Genomic DNA, 19,359 nt, shown 5'->3' with positions numbered 1-19,359 from the left:
AAAAAGGGGTGTTGCAGGGAGTTGGCCAATCCGAAATGAAATAGCAGTGGCAGCGAGGAGTGGTTCAGTTAAAAAAACATCGTGCTTTGTAGAATCAAAGAGGGCAAAGTTCCGGGGACAAGCGATAGGAAAGCATATTTCGATAAATATATAGATAATAGATTCTATACGAGCTCACTTGTCCAAACGAGCCGCTCTATCGGCATGGATATGTTGGACTATTGTAAAAGTTCATTTCTTCAGCCTAACTTTTTGCCGCATTGCTTTATTGACCTGTTTTTTGAAAAGGATACCTCAAACTAATTTTCTGTCTCCTTGTAGATGGAATATTAATGATATTGATAATGATAAAAATTGAAATAATGTATTGAACAAATAATTTACATTTTGTGGCACAGTACACCTTCTATAAAAGCAGCTTGTTTACAGCTGTTGCCCCATTTCCACCACGTACAGTAACATGTACACTCGCACTTTTATTTTCGTTTTGCTTTGTTATGTCGCCTACTGTAACTCACGCCGAACATTTCGATGACAACGCGACGGTTAGCGTTCAAAGTGTTCTAATAGTCGTACGAAAAGTGTAAACAACCTTCTCTCTATTCTGAGTCGTTTTGAATAAATGTTTGCAATGAAGAAAAAATCTGTTGTAATTGCTATGGTACTCTCGCGCATCTAATATCAGTGACCTCTGAAACCAGAAGATTATTCTGCTTGTTGTCTTCTCTCATCCTTTTCCGCTTACATTTTGGAGAGTAACCATACAGTTGACGTCACATGCTGGGTTGCCAACTTTGGTCAGCTGGCTGGAGTGAGATTTTCAATTTCAGAAAAGTCTGCACGCACATCCACATGCATTTACATGTACGTAGCAGTTTAATTGCCTTGCAGATAGTCTGTAGGGTTTGCACACTACTCCAACGCATTAGATGTAGCTAATTTCAAGAATAATACAGATTTGCTGAAAGATTTCTTGAGCGAGTGTGAGAGTCTGAGAGTGTGAGCGCCAGATGTTAGCAACCTTGGTCACATGTTATGTGAGAAGAAAAACTCAGACATTTGGTGACTGAGCAGAACATACAGACCATCCAACTTTCAAAAACAAAGCATGTCCTGCAGAAATGAAACACTGGTATTACAACCCAAGTTCCACTAGTTCTCATTACAATCTTCTAATGTTGTGTCTTGTATTATCTAGACACTGAACAACATAAAGGAATGTTAAACGCGCACATTTCTATAATACCCACCCCACCTCAGTTTGCATATTAATTACAGATAATTTATTCTTAGACATTTATTTGAAATGATGATGAATAAGTGCACCATATTGATATTCGTTTGTGAGTCAATGCAGAGCACCGTCACTTCACAATTCCAGAGTTTATGGTTCAAATCTGACCTCCACTCAGTGTGTGTGGAGTTTGAATTTTCTCTTCATGCTATGTGAGCTTCCTCTGGGAACTCTGGTTTCCTCCCGCAGTCCAAAGACATGCAGTTAGGCTAGTTGATATCTTGGAGACTAACTAGGAAAGCTGAGTTTCTGCTGAATGAGAAGTTGGTGTGGCCAACAGGTTAGTCAGGTTAGCCAGAGTGGATCCCAATGTGTCAGTGCAGTGATGGGGACACTGTGCTGTAAAAATGGATGAAAAAATGTAAAACCAAGGTTCTGACTCTCTGAGGTCATTAAAGATGCCTGGACAGCCTTTGAAAGAGTAGGGGTGATACCCCAATGCCCTGGATAAAATTGCCCACTGTAGGCCTTTCAAATTTGGCCTCCAAATCATCCCCTATATCTTACTGGTGAATTCTCTCATACCCCTTTACCACCTTAGCTACTGTGTGGTGAGCATACCAGTGCAGAATGGCTGCCGATGCATCATCCAGGTGGGTGTTACACAGTGTTGATGATTTAAGTAGCCCCCCATTTGTTCTGAAAAGCACTTTGGGTGTCTTGAAAAGCACTATATAAATGTGACTTTCGTTCATTCAATCAAAAAATTGAACTCATCATGACCCAGATCAGGATAAGGATTTGGAAGGATGGATGATATTGTTTTGTAATACTCACTGTAATACAATTATCAAAGAGGGTCATCTCCAGCACACTGGAGTTTAATTTGATGCTAATTGTATATACATTTACATTTTACAAGGCAAATAGCACATTACAAAAATACATCTGTCATAGAGTCAAATAGGCATAAGTGCAGCTAGGCTGAGCTTCCAATGAATGACACGATGCAACTGTAAGCAGTTTTGGAGCATGAGCTACCCAACAGCTACATAACAACTACATAATCACTATTAACAGAGTAGAAACCTATTCAAGATAGTCAATAGCCAGTAAGTGCAACAAAGAACATTCAAAGAAGATAACGAAGCATCAGGTTAATAGAGAAATTCATGGAACAGATGGTTCTTGAAGCATTTTTTAAAGATGATGACAGGATGTGCTTCGGCAGCTCATTCCAGCACTGGGGAACCACACAAGAGAATTGTTTGGAGTGACCCTTCTCCTGTGCTGGAGGGAGCTCCAAGTAGCATTAGTTTGCTGCCTGAAGGGGGCAAGATGGGACATAGGTCATGACTGAAAATCAGATGGGCTGCTGCATTTTGAATCATCTGCAGTGGTCTGATAGCACAAGCTGCTAGGCCTGCCAGTAGAGAGCTGCAATAGTCATAATGGTGAGGTAAGGAGTACCTGGACAAGAAGCTGAGCTGCATACTCAGATAGAAAGGTCTGATCTCCTTGATTATCTACAGGGTATATCTGAATGATCGGGAGACCGTTATGCGCTCAGCAAAAGACTCTCATTGTCTCTCATTAGCCCTAGGTTCCTAGCAGACTTTGATTGAGATGGTCAGGATGATCTAAGGTGAACAGTGATTATTAATTGTGTAAGTATGTTACGTGGAAGTACCCATTTGGACCATGCTCTGTTCATACACTGTATGGATGAAAGTATTGGGACACAGCTCTTAATCATTGAATTTAAGTGTTTCATTCTGACCCATCAAGCACCTAGTCATGCAGTCAGGTTTGCAAACATTTGTGAAAGAATGGGTCGTTCTAAAGAGCTCAGGAAATTCAAGCATAATACTATCATAGAATGTCACCTTTGCAATAAGTAAGTTTGGGAAATTCCTTCCCTGCTCGAAATTCCACGGTCAACTGAAGTGGCTACGAAGTGGCAGACCATGTAAAGTAACAGAGCAGGGTCACCAAGTGCTGAGACGCATAGTGCGCAAAAGTCACCAATCGTCTGTTGACTGCAGAGTTCTACCCCTCCTCTGGCATTAACCGCAGCACAAAAACCATGTGCTGGCAGCTGCATGCAATTGGCTTCCTTGGCCAAGCAGCTGCATGTGAGCCTCACCTAAGCAAATGCAATGCCAAGCATCCGATGGAGTGGTGTATAGAACACCTCCATTGGGTTCTAGAGCAGTGGAAATGTGCATTACCTGCCTGACTGCACTGTGCCAATTGTACAGTATGGTGGAGGAGAGATAATGGAATGGAATTGTTTTTCAGGGGTTGGGCCAGGCCTATAAGGTCCAGTGAAGAAAACACTTAATGCTTCAGCATACCAAGACATTTTGAACACTTCTATGCTTCCAACTTTGTAGGACCAGTTTGGAGAATGCCCTTTTCTGTTCTAGCATAACTGTGCCCTGATCCATACAGCAAGTTTGGTGGGTGAGTATGGTGTAAAAGAACTTGACTGGTCCGCACGCAGCTCCATCAAACACCATTGGGATGCACTAAAATGAAGAGCCAGGCCTTAACGTCCAACATCAGTGCCTGACCTCTGCTCTTCTGGAGGAGTGAGCAAAAATTCACACAGACATACTTTAAAATCTTGTGGAAAGCCTTTCCAGAAGAGTGGTAGCTGTTATACCTGCAAAAGTGGGATCAACTTCATATTGATGCCTGTGGATTTAGAATGGGATGTCATAGAAGTTCCTGTGGATGTCATGGCCAGGTGTCCCAATATTTTTGTCCACATACTGTCCATATAAGACAGCCGTGAGTTCATATGATCATATGTGCGAGTTCATATAATTACTTCAAATTTTACTTTGCAGGTTTGTGGGCTAATCTTTGTAAAAATCACAACTTTATTGTTATTAATAATTTATTGGGAATAATGCATGTTATGGGGTGGCAGGGTGGTGCAGTGGTTAGCACTGTTACCTCACACCTCTGGATCCCAGGTTCGAGTCTCCACCTGGGTCACGTGTGTGTGGAGTTTGCATGTTCTCCCCATGTCATTGTGGGGTTTCCTCCGGGTACTCTGGTTTCCCCCCACAGTCCAAAAACATGCTGAGGCTAACTGGAGTTCCTAAATTGCCTGTAGGAGTGCATGTGTGAGTGACTGGTGTGTGAGTGTGCCCTGCGATGGGCTGGGCCCCCATCCTGGGTTGTTCCCTGCCTCGTGCCCATTGCTTCCGGGATAGGCTCGGGACCCCCCGCAACCCAGTAGGATAAGTGGTTTGGAAAATGGATGGATGGATAATGCATGTTATGTTACACAATAAAATACATAGAAATTTATTTTGTTGAGCTTACAATACCAGTTTGTGGCGGATTTTACATTAGGGTAGCAGAAAGATAACCAAGGGTAAGATGACTGTATCCACTTGTTACTGTTTTACCAGAACTCCATATAGTAATTAGACTCATATGTGAACAAACATTAACTGGAAAGGTTATTGGCACTTTTAGCTATCAACAATTTTGCTGAAAACCAGTAAGTTTAAAAAAATAAGAAGCTTGGAAGATTGTCAAATGATTAACTAAAATCACCACTTTGTATTCTTTTTGAATGTTTTGTATATTCATTCTACAGTGGGGTATGAACTACAGAAAATGACAGTCTGCTGAATAAAGAATACCAGTAAATTTGGTTAATGAAAAGTGGGCCACTTTATTTCATAATACTATGTTTGCAAAAATCTATGGTAGATTACACAACCACACATTCTGTTGAACTTTGTTATGGACCAAAGTGTTCTTTTAGGAAGATTACGGTCAGTGAAAGACGTGTAATGTTTGGCTTCACTTTCTAGAGAGTAGATTTTCTGGAAAAATGTGTAATATATAAATCATTCTTATTTATTTCTGTTAAATTTATAGAATAAAACTAGTTCTGTTTGGGGATTGCTCCCCTACATCTGAAAAAAGTATTAATGAACATATGTAAACATTTACAGTCATTTTGTAAATATAAATAAACTGTCAAAGTTTGACAATATAAGACATACAAAATACTAAATTTATGTAAATATAAGATTTAGGGAAGTCTCTTTAAAAGTTAAAAAGTCAAGGGAAATTCCCCAACTTTGACCAGTATAAGCGGTTGGAATATAGATTGATTTTAAGGCAAACATGGCATTTATAGATGTTATAAGCAGATGCTGTCTGTATAAAATCACGATTTTGAATCTGAATCTAAATTGTTTTCAGAATACAGTATATACTATACTCGTTTAACATTATTCGTAGGTATTTGGCTGCCCCCTACTGGTTAGAACTGCTGCAGCAGCTTTTTGTGACGAAACCCACATGGTTTTTACTTTAACTTTTATCGCAAATAAGTGCAGTTTAATAAAAATGAACATTTAAAGTAACTTTTATTTCAGATTGTATTAATCATGAATCAAATGTATCCAACCATTACACAGTATATAAAATTTGTAATACTTTTTTGGTACGTTTGGTGTATAAAAATTGCAAGATCGTTCGCAAAAACTGAACACTGGATGAAAATATGACTGTATAGTATTATTTATGTCTATATCTCTAATTATTATTATTTTGAAATTAATTATTTTTATATTTTCTTTTTTTTAAGCATTGTTTTTTCTGGTCCCCGGGGCTTTTGTCTTTTGTTGTGCTTGAACTAAACTGCCACCATGATACAACAAACATTGTTGCAAACCGTTACAAAGGACATAAAACAAGCCATGCATATGCGATCAGCCCACCGTCACGTCAAGCACGTCATCCCAAATGTTTTGTCACTACTCCGGGTAATTATTAATGAATACCAGACCAAGCAGTCTAAAAGAAATGAGTACAAACATTTAAGTTTTGTCAAATTAAATAAGCATACGGTATTTTTAAAAACACTCAAGAATGACTTGGAATAGCAGCAATCGTAAGCATTATAAATAAGTAAGAGGTAAAGTAGGTTAGTCTCACCTTCCGTGCCTCATTAATGTTTCACAGCGCAACATTTACCTGTCATGGTGCTGCGGTGTAACGTCACGCCGCCGGACTTACCCCTTTGTTTAGCGCTCAGGAGTGAAATATGACTTGTGGGTGGCCGCCTGAGTGCGCATGAGCGCCGTGGAGAGAGCGGCTAGTCGTGGGCAAGGAGTGCAAATCTACAAAAGAAATAAACTTAGATCATTCATTCGTTTATTATCACTATAGTTTCGAACACGGTTGTATGAATTTTAGTTCCGCGGAAGTCACTTTGGAAGCAGTCCTACTGTGTGGGGGTGGGTAGGGGGGAAAGGAATTTCTTAAAACGACAACAACAAAAACAAGACAGGAGGACGAATTCCTAAAATTGCCATCTGCATTAAACGGTGAGTATATAGTGAAGTGCATGCTTTGCAACAGTAAAGTTTTACATGTGGTACCAAATGCTAAACGTTTAGCTCAGCTTATTGATTTGGGTTTGCCATCTCAACATGCGCACTAAACTCTCAAAGCACCCTGACAAGTATTTAAATTGCTGTTTAGTTAGTCATATAAATTCGCATTGTTATATAAACAACATGAGTACTTGAACTTGTCACTAGATTATTATATAATTGATCCAGTTTATTGATGTATCGTACACACTAAGTGGGACTCCCATCTCTTTCCTTTGGGAATGTTTATGTGGTTGGGGCGGTAAGGCATTTCCCCAACTCCCAGTCTGCATCAGATCTATCTTGAAATTAGTATAAAGTTTTTATATATTCTTTAATCCCAAAGCAAAGTTACTGGCGTAGACATGCCACGCTTCTCAGTGTAAAGTTTCCGCGCTCAAAAGCTTATTTGTTTTACTTAAGTCGAGGGCAACAAGATCTCCAAAGTGCAATAGTTCCCCTGTGAGTTGTTTGCCATTATTATAATTTGATTGTCTCTTTATTATGTTTTTGTCCGAGGATTAATAGTTATAGTGCTGTAGTGTTTGCCAATTGTAAACGTACCAGGTTGTTTTTCTCAGTATTGTAAGAATATGTTACATAATTATTAGTGAAGTTTGATAGCTTCACTTTTAAGCTTTAAGAAAATGTTGCAATACCATAAAGCTGGGTCACTGGTGGTTATAAAGGCTTTGTGGTTAGATGTGGACTTGTATCATGCATATCAAATATTTTTGTTGTAGTTATAGATATCTTTGAAGTCGCATTGTTTATTCACAGTTGATCTTGGATGGTGGTCAGTGTTTCATTTACTTATGTTTGTAAATCATATATTTAATTTTGGATTCATGCTTCAGATCTCACTAATTTGCAGTAGTGCAAGTATATCAGGATTTTTTTAAGATGCACTTTTCTTTACATTTGTTGCTCTGTTTTACTTTTCTCAACTGAAATCTGAAGGTAAACCCTTTAATCATTCTATTGGATCTTTATAAAATGTATTGCTTTAGGATGGGTCCTTTTGAGTTGTGTGTGTGTGTGTGTGTGTGTGTGAGAGAGAGAGAGAGAGATATCCCCATCCTGCACTGGACTTGAGGATTATTTCTGTGCAATCTAGATGACGTAGTTTGAAATGCAATGTGCGGAGTACCAACAAAAGCCTTATTATTTGATGGTGAAAGGAATTGTCAGTAACTTACAAATGTTATGTTGTGTGTAAATGAAGCCACTGTGGGGAGTAATAGAGTGATGTGTGCCAACTCCTTTTCAGATGCAGTTCCTTGGATTCACTCATCAGAACCTTTCAGCGCAGAATAATATTTTACTTTACTCTCCCACCAATCTTTTCCCTTTTCTTTCTTTGATGTAGCCTTTGAGAATGCAAACCAGACTGTGAGACTGTGGATTAGAAAGTAAGTTGTCCCCAGGATGTCCAAGGTATCAATTGTGCAAAGCCCGGATTTGAGTATTTTGGAGACTACAGACTTTCCCAGGGGTAGATGAAGGTCATTTGAGTCTCTTAGTGTGAACCATAGTTATTAAAGTCTTTGTTGATTTGGTAATAAAAAAAAATGAAAATATGAGTCTGTGAAAATCGGCGAAGTTGTACAATAGCTTGAATAGAATTTGCCGTTTCTTAACAGGTTACGATTCCTGATAATGTTCCCCATGGCTACAAAAACAAAACCACCCTATAGTATCTGTCAGTCAGTACGTCTCTTGTATTTTCAGGTTGGCTTTTACAATGGCAAACTGCAGTTTTGAAATCACATTTTTAAATTGAATTTCTGTTTGAGCTTGAATAGGCACCTTGGAAAATAATGCGGGTTTGTGTCTTTATGCGAGGCACGGCTCTCTCAGGGCACATCGCCTCCCTTCACGGTAGTCTTCTTGAATTGTGCTTGGGCCCTGCTTCGGCACTGTCCACCTGGCCCTAGCACCCAAATCTGCATCTAGCTGTGAAGCCTAAGCATTAAAGTCCAGGTTGTCTCCACCCCCCATAGCCACATGTCACTCAGCAAAGGGCTGTAAAATGGCTCCAATTTTGTTGTGGTGTTAGACGGTTATTGAGAGATGTGTTAGGTATTATGCACTCTTTTTCTTACATCAGCTTATAACTGTTTGAGAGAAAAACAACTAAAAATGGAATAATGTGTGCATTTTTAGCTTTCAGTATATGCTTATTGTATATGCTGCAGTGTGTTCCCTAGGTTTACAGCTTTTGGGGGGGAGGGGCAGACGGACACCGACAGGATTCATGGTGTTCATGTGTTTCTTTTAATGACAGCAGTTAATATAACAACTTAACTAAACTTCAGAACATTTCTCATGACAATTATCCACAAAGTGTGCAGCTTTTGTCACTGCAGTGTATCTTTTTGGGCTTCTAGAATTGTAAATGCGCGTGTAGAGACAAAAATGACAAGCTGTTGTGTAAGACAAACAACATAAGGCTATTTAGTTTGTTTAATAAAAGGACAATGTATAGACCTGTTCTATAGGAAAGGTAACCTTAAATGATTTCTGTTGTGATCTGGCGCTATATAGAAAATAAAATGAAATAAATTTAACTTGACCTTAAAGGGGGGGGTGGGGAGCCCCCCTAATATAATGGTAGGGGAAACACTCGCTGCATTGCTACTTTGAGTGCTGCTAAGTGACATTTTGCTGCTTTATGTGCAGGGAGAATAAAAGGTCTAGATTTTTCCTGCGTTTTGAAATATTTCCTTGCTGGACAGCGGACGACTCTTGGCCTATAATAAAAATTCTCATCCTTTTGTGCATTTTGCATCCATTTCTAAAGGCATACTAGTAATGTACTTCTAATCAGCTTGAATGTTTGGTCCAGGGGGAAAAAATTCAGTATTAAAATCTGCGGTCACACAAGGCAAATATTTCCTTGACCAGTTTTAGATGCAGAAGCTTGCATACATATTTTTCAGTTTTCAAACGTTTATTTGGATATCTGTTGCTGCATGGGAAAAGGGGGACTGCTCGGAGAAACAGCAGGGAATAGAAAGTGTGACTTTACTTGGGGTGTCTTATTTAGTAACCTGCAGGTCTCCCTTCGGATTTCTAGGGATTGGAGCAGGAAGCGATTTGGGGTCATAAAAGCCTTGGCAGGACCTGGGGCATCTTATTAAATGTCAGTCTGCTGGATTTATAGAACTGAAACAAGCGATTTGGCACCCAGGAAACATTCTGCAGCGGCTTAAAAGTCTGTTAAAACTGAACCTGAAGCCGGCTGAGACGTAGGAGGCTGTTCCATTGACCTGTAAGAGCCTATTAAGGCTTAAGGCACATTCAGGTTTTTTTGAATTGAGCAGAAATCTTCATTTAATCTCTTGAGCCGTACGTTTTTCAGCTTCAGCCACAGGAAGACGACGGTTCGGTTGACGTTAAGAGCATGCTGGCAACGGGCCAGCAGTAACAGGCTTCTAATTAGCATATTTTGTCAAAAAAGTGGTAGGCCTAAATGCAGCCCTTGGTGGGAATAGTCAGGTGGTATACTAGTATTATTTATTCACTATTATTTACTGCTTATGTTGTGTAATACGATAGCTCTTTGACCACCCAAAGTAAAGAATGAACTTTTCATTCCATCATACATTTGCATAAGTAGATTATATTTGTGATAGATTTGTACAACTGAGATATCAGAGAGATTACATTAGGTGCACAGGCAGGGATGCGCTATAAATTTTGGGCCCCCATCTAGACCAATCCAGTTATGTTCTTTTTTTTTTTTTTTTTTTTACAGCTCCTGTCACTCACGGGCAATCACGGGAATCATCCTAACTCCCCCACCCCCTTTAAAGCCCCCCTGTGCACAGGTAAGGTATGCCATCTTGGTAGATTATATACAACTTGAAATGTTTAAATAACTTTGCATGTTGTGTATATTATGGACACATGGTAAACAGATTATTTTTAGAAATTGATTGCTTGTGCATTTACCATATGCGGTGCCTCTGAAATGTCTTTATTTGAAGTCTTCTCAATGTAACATGTGGTATGGATTGTTTTTAAAAACATCATCTCTACTTCTAATATATTTTCCTGGTTATTTCATTTCCAGGTAGTGTGTAAACTTGACATACTGAAGGCTTTGTTTACTTTAGACAGAAAATCAGATGCCAGATTCAATTTACAATAAATCTGTCCTGATTCCATTGTTGTTGGTTGAACTCGAGCAGCAGTAGGGGACCTTGTTAACACCTTGAGTACAGATGATGGACGTTGAAATGGTGCCCATGTTGTTTTCTTTACTGTGGTCTTTACCTGTGAAAATAGTTCAGTTGACTACTCTGCGTTTTGGAAAAAAATGTCACAGTGAATCTTCTCTGTTTTAAGAAATATTTGCATTTTGTTCTGATACTATGCTTGAGGGTTGATTCTGTTTCAGTTACAAACTTTTACCTTTTTAGAATCATTTGCTATTTTGCCAGTAAAACATGCATCAATATGACAAAATACAGACGCTCCCCTACTTACGAACTGTCAGTCAACAAAGAGGACTGTAAGTCCAAATTGTGTTCATTGGGCTCCCGTTTCCTGTCCAACATCAATTTTCTTTTCTGCACAAGAATTTCACCTAGTACGATTTGCAGCAGCAGCATAGCGTGCATACTCCCAGCATCCTAGTTCTTAGTACTTGCGTATACCCTTAAAATGATGTTGAACAACAACTTATGAACATTTCAAGTTACGAACGGCTGTTCAGAACTCATTCATCTCATTCGTAAGTAGAGGAGCGTCTGTCCTATGTTTTTAAGAAAACCCAAAAGATTGTCTCTTTTTAACAGAGAAGAAATTTTGGGATAAATCTATCCAATTTCCAAATTCCACCTGTTTTTGTTGTTCTGAAATTTGTTTCAGTTGTTAAGAAAATATTCCATTTCAACACCCTGACCTTGAAACACTACTGGCAAAGGTTGATTATTGATATTGTTATTTAAATGTGTTGCTTGATTTAAAGGCTCAAGGTAAAGATAATTATTTACCTATTGCACTTGAGAAGGTAGCCTTTGTTGAGCCCGACAAAACTGACCCAGCATGTCTCCTTAGGCTCATTGTGTCTGGATATGTGTAAAAGGACACTCTCTTTTCATCAATTACAGAAGACGTCCAATATGAAATAATAGTCTTGCATAACCTGTAACAAACTCTAATATGCAAAATATGGAATAAAATGTACTGGTGATAACTTGCGTTACCCATGGGCTGACTAAAGTATACAATTAACTATGATAGCAGCTAGAAAGAACATGGTTTCACATGGAAAGCTGTACATTTATACATGACGTTAATGTAAAGAAGTATTTGAAGTAAATGCAGTGTGGTGGTTTTTTAACCTGTTTTTTTCCGTTCCTAAGCCGTTTGTTTATATAAATTTGAAATTTTATTAATAATTAACTCCCTGGTTTATTTCGGAAAAATAATAGAGAGCTATTCCAGAGAGACATAAAGCCTTCTCTCCTGTTGATAATGCTGAGGGTTTTCCCTCCATGTTATTTGAAATGCATTCTTGAACATGTTTTGATACAGAGCTACCCGAGGCAGGGGTGATACCGTGATTTCAGATTGGGGTTAACAAAGTTCTCCTTCATTACAAGAAGTAGAAGAAAGCGTGAGTGCTGTTATTTAATCTACTTTTTTATATTGGGACATTTGCATTTGACTTTCTGTGGATAAATGGAGCTGTAGAGGTAAAATCTGAGCCTGTTCATGTAGGCATAGATTGAATTGTCGGGGAATTGCTCAGAGGGGTGATTATGACTTTGCTCATGCAGGCAAAACGTTAGGCTGTTAGTGTAAGCAGTGCTCATGCTTTTTGCTTCTAGTTGCCGTTTCCCATATTTGTAGGAATTGTCAAGCAACTTGTCTGAGGCCAGCTTACTGTCAGTTTGTTGTAATCTACATGTGACCTACAATGTGGTGTGAACCCAGAATGCTTTGTGTGTGTCTGTAGATGACAGACATGGAAACAATAATGTATTTAGACTACTTGGTGCATATATTTTACCATGGTGATAGATGCAGCCAAGAGCAGCAATGAAATAAATTGCAGTGTACACTGATCATTAGTGGTAATTGTTTTGTTTTTCATGAGCTGTCATGATTAATTGTCAAGGTTTCTCATTGCGTTGTGTTTTCACTGGCATACAAGTAAGACTGGCATGTTTTAACATGAAAAGGAATGGAGCAGTTTAATTCTCAAAGATCTACCGGAGTAACTATTTGGTAAGGGAGTTTTGTTGTTTGTGCTACGTCTGGGCTTATTAATGAGCAATATTTTACTTTATGGAGAAATCCTATGACATTTTCAAATCTAAATTGTCATGTGTTATGTCTAAAGTATTTGAGGACTTTACCTTTGGGTGACTAGGTGAAATTCTTATCTCTTGATTTAAATCTTGATGTCTAATCTTGTGGTGAAAATAGTTTATTCAACAAATACACGTGTGAGGAATGTATCTTGGTACAGCTGGCAATGTACAATTTCCCCCCCACCCCGAAGAAGGAAAAAACAGGTACGAGTAAAGTACGTACTCTGCAGTTGTACTTTAAAGTTCAAGTAAACAGTGCATATTTTGTTTCCTACAGAAGCTATATTTTAGAACTAAATAATGTTGTATAATGTATGTGTGTGTGTGTGAGGTATATAAAATGTAAATATAATTTATTAATCGCCTTTTTGGATTTTTCATGAAATCTTTAACATAAGTGTTAATTTGGTTGAGAAGGTACAAAAGTTTATCCTGAAAAACAGCCCTTTTAAAGATGTTGAAGATATTTTATCATTGAGAAAAATATTTAGCTCTGCAGGTTTATAAGACTTAGTTATAATTACGGTTTGGCTCTCCATAGCCCTTGCTGAAGGAGAGATGATGGTGGATTATTATTGCAGATGTTTCCTCAAATTATTTAAAACCACTGTGATCACTATATCAAGACAAAAAGACACAAAAAGACTCTGCCCTTTAATTGTGCAAAGTTTTAAAGAGAATGGCTTGAATGTTTAATATAATATTTGTGTTTGCTAGTTAGGAAAGGCCTTGTTTTGAAAAATCTCCATTACTGACATTTTCTTCACCCTCATTTGAGAAATAAAAACATGAGAAGCCGGGTCTGAGAGTCTTTTGGTCATGGCAAGTCTACTGCCTCAATTCAGTTTGCATAACACCAACAAATTAACATTGCCAAACATTGTAATTATGACAGCTATGTGCAACCAGAAAGTTTGTTTGGTAGCCTATGCTAAATCCCAATTTAAACAGGGTTTAACCACTTCTGCCTGCTAAAAAGCCTCATTTCTTAGTGTGAACTTACTGTTGTTATAAATATTAATTGATTTATGAGATACGTATTCTTTGACCCTCCAGATCAGTCCTGGCACTGCTAGCTGCCGAGCCTTGTGATAGGACAGGACCAAACATGATAAGGGAGCTGGCTGGTTTTTTATAAATAAAGGAAAAAAGTAGAAAAATACAAAAGAGAGGAGGTGTTTGTTGGCCTTTCGCTACAAGCTAAGACTAGTTCTTGTGCTTGGATCTCATCCTGGATTGATTTCTGTTCCAGGTCCTTGGGGAGGGCTTTGAGTAATCTAATATGAATTTTGTTGTATTTTTAATTGAAAGTTTAAAAAGAGATGCCACAAATAAACACTTCTTCAAAGAGTGAGTGGAATCCCTCAAACAGAAGTAATTTTTCAGCCTGGAGTCACACTTCCATAACCGCTGTTTACAGTCACACCAACTGATATGATCTATGTCCTATATCATATGATCTTTAACTGCAAATGTGCAGTGTATCCATTCTGCTAAATGACAGGGGATCATTACAGTAGAACCATTATTTTGTTTTGTTTCTTACTCTAAAACCAACTAAATTATTTGATAAATAAATTATATAAAAAAATTATAATTTGCTTAATTTAAAATACTTGGTGTCCCTGCAATTATAAAACATCAACCACTCTTAAACTCTGTATGAGGTGTGAGTATGTACTCTGTTTTACAGTTTGCATTTTCTGGGTCATTTACACACAAATTCACTTTTATAGCACGCTAATGCATGCTCACCAGATTAGCTACAGGCTAATCTGTAGACACAGAGGGAAGATTTATCTAATCTATTACTGTTTTTTTTTCATCATGCCAAGCAAGAACAAGGAGAAACAACTCAGGCTTTTGTTTTTCTTGAATCAGAAGCCCAGGCTTTGAAAGTAAGGTGGTAACATATTTAAAAATGATCAAAGTGCTAGCTGTACTAACTTTTATCATAATATAGCATCCCAGTGCATTTATTTCATTTGTCCTCCCTTATCTGTCAGAAAGAAATGATGGGACTTGATGACAGAACTGTATAAAGAGAACTAAAATTGCTCTGGTTCCAATACTTATTACACTTGTAACTGTGCATACTTTGGAAGTTCTGCCTAGCTGCACTTATGCCTAGTTTACTGCTTGACAGCACATACAGCTCTGGAAAAAATAAAAAGACCACTCTATATATTTAAAATAAAAATCTGCTTTTTAAAATCCCAGTTTAATCATGGTTCTGCTGGCAGAAGGCTATGCTGAGCAGGTTGTTTCCAGGTTCAAAAATTTCTAAGACTGCAGTAAATAAGAATAAGGTGAAGCAGGAGACACTGGGAATGACCAGAACCCAGTCAGGTAAAGGGTGGAAGCAACATTCTAATGCCAGAGATGGCCGTTGACTTATCCGACAGTTTCTCATGAATCATGGGATGACATCAGGTGACCTTCAAATGTAAATGTGAAATGTCGTTCTGTAAGATCACGATGATAGAAATCAGGCTTAGTTGAACGTAGTTTCTGGTCCTAATGATTCCAAGTACAGAAATATTCCCAGTCATCCAAAATGCGAAATGGAAAAACAACCTTTCACAGTATGCCCTAGTACTTCTGGGCAATAGAATAATTAAACCAGGCTTGACAGACAGGCAAGGTAATCATAAACAGAGGACCTCTTCAGCAGTATTCTGGGATGAGTGATGTGCAGACAAGTGTTGGGTCTGTTTAAAATAATTTCTGTTTTTATAATTGAAAATAAACATTTTATTGCCTATTTATTTACTGATAAGTAAACACCATAAAATGTAAACCGTGTCATTTGGAGTGTTTGTTGTAAGCCTATAGAGGCCACTTTCTCATTAAGTTTGATGCTGGGTGGATTAGGTATGTGATATTTTGACTCTGTATATCTTTGTACCATCTGGCTCATTTCATTGCCCACTTGTGTTGGTAACTGTGGAAGACGTGGTCCTCTTTTGTGTGTATATACCAATCAGTGTAATTTCATTTTGCTTATATGTATTGCTTGTTGGTTTCTTATTTATACACAAAAATACCGTGAAAAAAGGGTAGGTCCCATTGTCTGCAATTTTGCCTTGTTACGTCATGGTTAAGGTGTCTTGGCTATGGGTGCTTTGGTTGATGGTTACATGGAACTTGAGAATGTAGAAACCAGAATATATGACTGAAATGCAGCGATGTGAAGTTTGTTCACATATATTAAATGGAAAAATATCATGTGTCAACAAGACATTGGTGTGCTTTAAGTGGAATGCCGGGAGTATCAGTATCAGGAGTTCAGTTTAAAATATTTCTCAAGTTTCTAAATGTAAGAACACATGTACGCTTATACAAAGAGTGATTTTACCCATTACTCCACTATTTCCACAGTGTAGAATTTGCATGTAATGCAATATAAAGCATTATTAAAGAAACATAAAACGTCCATGGCTGTGTTTGAATCAAACAGACCTGGCTGTGTGGTGTTGTGCTGTTCGTATGTAGACACAGGGCTGTATGTGCATCCATATGCATTTCACCACCTGCTGGCTTGGCTTTGAAGTTCCGGCCGAAAAATGACCTTCTCGGGTTTCTTTCTCTACAGGCCACTGGGTGAGCTGACCTTGGTCACTAGGGTTTGCCATGTTAAATTGATTCCTAATGTGTTCCACAAACTTTAAGCCAAGGGGACATGTCTGTCAAAACCTGTAATGTGTTATGTTTTCATTTGTTGTATTCATGATGGTTTTGAAGTCTTTTTGTTTTTAAAATGCTAGTGAAAGACACTGCAATTTACTGTTTTTATCTTCATTCTCCTGTTAACGTGTCATTCTTGAACTGTGCAGGTGATTTTCTAGTGAGCATTTACTGTCTTACGTTGAGTTTATGTCCATAGACACAGCATTATGGATAGAATAGGAATATTGTTAGTGTATTCATACAGATATTTTCATAGGGTTGCTCTTCCAATTTTAGCTGAGCAGTTTGAAAGTTCTTCCTATTTTCACTGTCACTTTATTTAAATGTTACGTTTTGAGGTGGTCACAATCAGACCATTGTTATACTGATTAACTAGCTCCACTGTGTTTGTTTTGCAATACTTGGCTTAAGAGGATGTGACCTCTTTTTTCCAGACGTGTGACTTTGCATTTCTCCATGTCATGTGATATGAGGCATTGAAGGCTTCTCGGGGTTATCCTTATAGTAACTCTTGTAGAAGTTCAGCCACCATATTTTTTTTGCCAGTCCCCCCAAGAACTTGATTCTAAATCCATTTAGGGATTATGTCCCATATCTCTTGGATGCTAAGCTAAGGATCAAAACATAGCATTGTCCTTGGTTCGTACTTAGGCTCTCTTTTATTACTTTTTATCATATTTTGATAGGTTTTTTTCTGTAGTGTTTGGATATTTAAAAGTAAAGTACAGGTTCAACCAGATCATATTAGGAATTCCACTAGCGGACCCGACCTCCTTTGCCGGCTTCCGTATTTAAATGGCTCTCCGCTATGTACTGGTGCTGCACTTGTTCAGTTGTCAGTAATTTGCATCCTTTGCTAAACGGTGCCAAATGCTTCAGCTTCCAGGGCCTTCAGAGTTCAGGCCACAGTAAATGGCACTTCACAAATTACAGCTGCGTGTTCAAAGGGGCTTCTCAGTTTGGTGCCTTAATGAAACATTCCTTTTTCCTCTGATCATGATCAGGAACTTAATTAGTTTCAGTAATTGACTTGTACCCGACATTGCCACTAAATAATAATAAGCTGAACTTATTATTCACCAGTGTATTTGAGGGGTTCTTTTTTGCTTTGGTTCTATGGTTTCTTCCAAAGGCATCTTTTTATTTTTAACTTTTAAGCTGACATACTAAATTTGTGGAGTGTTCTTCATTTTTATTTTCAATCTAATCAGATATTTTTCCTGTTTTCATGATGGATCATTTTGTCATATGTGTAAAATAATGGTGCTGATACCTGATGCAACAGCACGGGGCAAATCTCTGCTATTCCAATAGCAAACGGCTGAGATAGCAGCTAGTCACTAGCTTAGCATATGTTACCTGTTGTTGGTATATATGCCATATAACAATATAATGTCATATAACGATATTTTTGGTTATAATCATGATCCACAATAAAGATCACAATTTTTTGGAATGTATGTTAGTAATGTTAACCATTTGAATAGATTGGCTGTGTTGCCACATATTATACAAGCAGTATCTTTGCAATGTTTGCAAATGATAGTAGATCCACGTTGGAATTCATGAATAAAATCCATTTCCATTCAATCAAAGTAGAACCTTTTTTGGAATCAGTTCTTCCTTATCAGAGTTGCACAGTCTGCTTATTTGACAGCGTGTTGCATCATGATTCTAGCGATACCTCTGCAATGTGTATCATGGCTATAACTGTAACAAGTTACAATAAAATATTGCTACATTGCCCCCACTAGGCTGTAGACAATGGCAGGTCCAGTGAATCCTATAGACAATCTAGGCAGCAGGGGGCAACTTCTGAGGGAGCACTGACTTGCCAGTGAATTTGATTTTGCTTTGAACTTGGGAGCACCAGAAGTGTTGCCCGCCACATTGATTAGGACTGGTACTGGTCGAAAAAATAGACCATTGAAGCTTATTAATAATCCAAAACATACAGCCTTTATCTACTAAAAATTATCAGGCTGGACAGGAGTGATTTGTTTTTGGTTAAAGATTTGAGTAATGTGATCAGTGCTCATTGATTTCTTAAGACTCTTCCTGTTCATTTTTTGGCTAATGTTTTTCTTAATGATTCTATTCTCCAAAGTATGAATCACAAAATGGGGTAGGAGGGATGTTGTGTGTACAACCTTTCGCCTCCACAGGTTAGGGTTCTGTACCTTTGATTGGAAGGTCATCGGTTCAAATGCTGTGGTCAGCAGAGTGATTTCACTGTTGGGCCCTTAGATAAGACCTCTGATTTTTTCAACTGTTCATCGATGTAGATAAAAGTATTTATAAATGTGTATAGTCTGTGATGGGTTGGTGCCTCGTTCTGAGTTATTCCTTGCCTTACACATGTGGCCAAAATTTATAATCGCCACAGTTGTCACACATCTGCAGATGCTGTTTCTTCATGCTGTCCCTAATTAAATATCTCTGTTTCAGCCTGTCTGCTACACCACAGGATTGATATTTGGTCAGATCTGGAGATTCAAAGAATTCTACCTTGTTGCTTCCCAGTCTGCCACTACCCCTGTGAGCTGTATTTTTTTTATTCTGGGCAAGTATGTGAAGAGGATGCGGGTCAGCTCCATGTAGAATGGGCAGGTACGGCATTTGAATGTGTGCTTCCATTTTGTATGCTCAGAAGCAGAGGATGACAGGCACATCTGTGACTGGGGCGTGTAGC

General features: G+C 38.3%; 1 protein-coding gene across 7 annotated transcripts in view; it reads left to right on the top strand.

Moving 5' to 3' along the window:
* Positions 1 to 6,319: 6,319 nt before the first annotated feature.
* The window catches only part of kank1a (KN motif and ankyrin repeat domains 1a), a 52,221-nt gene continuing 39,181 nt past the window's right edge, over positions 6,320 to 19,359 (top strand). For 2 of the 7 annotated variants that reach the window (XM_049020401.1, XM_049020399.1), the window contains exons 1-3: positions 6,320 to 6,600; positions 8,018 to 8,060; positions 10,409 to 10,481. The gene's annotated coding sequence lies outside the window, so the exon portion shown is untranslated. Of the gene's footprint in view, positions 6,601 to 8,017; positions 8,061 to 10,408; positions 10,482 to 12,195; positions 12,278 to 19,115; positions 19,278 to 19,359 lie in introns of all 7 variants that reach the window. The other 5 variants (XM_049020397.1, XM_049020396.1, XM_049020395.1 and 2 more) reach the window with 4 other exon arrangements.

The sequence above is a fragment of the Brienomyrus brachyistius genome, chromosome 7 (genome assembly GCF_023856365.1).
Source record: "Brienomyrus brachyistius isolate T26 chromosome 7, BBRACH_0.4, whole genome shotgun sequence".
Classification (NCBI taxonomy): domain Eukaryota; kingdom Metazoa; phylum Chordata; class Actinopteri; order Osteoglossiformes; family Mormyridae; genus Brienomyrus; species Brienomyrus brachyistius.
Note: the sequence above shows the minus strand (reverse complement) of the source record. Positions and strands in the feature narration are given on the sequence as shown.